At 40.6% G+C, this 973-nt stretch overlaps 1 protein-coding gene across 1 annotated transcript in view; it reads left to right on the plus strand.

Moving 5' to 3' along the window:
* Positions 1-547, plus strand: part of SOWAHC (sosondowah ankyrin repeat domain family member C) — a 58,461-nt gene extending 57,914 nt beyond the window's left edge. The window contains exon 2 of the mRNA XM_004680366.2: positions 518-547. The gene's annotated coding sequence lies outside the window, so the exon portion shown is untranslated. The remainder of the gene's footprint in view (positions 1-517) is intronic.
* Positions 548-973: the final 426 nt, after the last annotated feature.

Below are 973 nucleotides of genomic sequence, written 5' to 3' on the forward strand. Positions count from 1 at the left end.
AGGCCTTGCTTTGGGCCAATCCCTTTTGGGTTGACTTCTGCCCACGAGGGGATGGGTAACTTCAGGTGTTTGATTTAGAAGTTACATTCTTTGTGTTCCATATTGTATATTCACTGTATTAAAGTCACTTTTCATTAAAGTTTTATATGTTTTGCCTTGTTGCGGCGGATGGCAGAACCCACTTAGAGCAGGCAGGTTTTGAGGCCTCAGGGGTGCCTGTCTCTGAATTGAGGTGCCCTATAACAGATCTACCTGGAATCTCTTGGAAGATAGACGTTGCATAGCTTGTGTCAGTCTAATGTAGAAAGCACTCTTTATAGTGTATGGTGTAACTGTACTAGGTTTTCATACCTGTGTTGTTGTGGCTTCTCCCTTGTGTGGAGAGCTGCAATCAATAACTTGTATGTTGAATTTGCTCTTTCAGCTTCTGTGCCAAAGTGGCTAACAGAAGAAAGGAGATGAGATGACTCCTTTCTAATTGAAAGTTAGCTGCTGATTTTTGATTTTGCTTTTTCAGGTTCTGTTCCAGGAATTCCAAGGATCGAAAGCTTAGTGGCTAACAACATGATGACTGCTTTTGCTTGAAAGCTAACTTTTTACTTTCTCTGCTGTATAGGACACCCAGTATTGACTTCTAACTAATGGAAATGCTTAAACACTGAAAAACATGTAATGAAACTTTTTCTTCCTATTTCCAAAGTCTTAGGTTTGTAGGATAACAACTGAAACCTGTGATTTTCTGCTAATGACACTGTTATAGGGCACCCCAATGTGAATTATGTTGCCTGTCTGTGGGTCTTCACCCGTGCACTTACGGTTCAATCGTATTATAGACACACTCAAAAGGTTAAATAATGGATTTATTTATAAGGAGAAAGCTAAAGGAATAACCCAGGGAAAGAGGGAGAGAAACACAGGTTAACTAGGATGTTCTACCAGTTATGCTGACGTGGACTCCACCGGCATGCTGAAA

Source organism: Condylura cristata, unplaced genomic scaffold, assembly GCF_000260355.1.
Source record: "Condylura cristata isolate star-nosed mole 26May11 unplaced genomic scaffold, ConCri1.0 scaffold00010, whole genome shotgun sequence".
Lineage (NCBI taxonomy): Eukaryota > Metazoa > Chordata > Mammalia > Eulipotyphla > Talpidae > Condylura > Condylura cristata.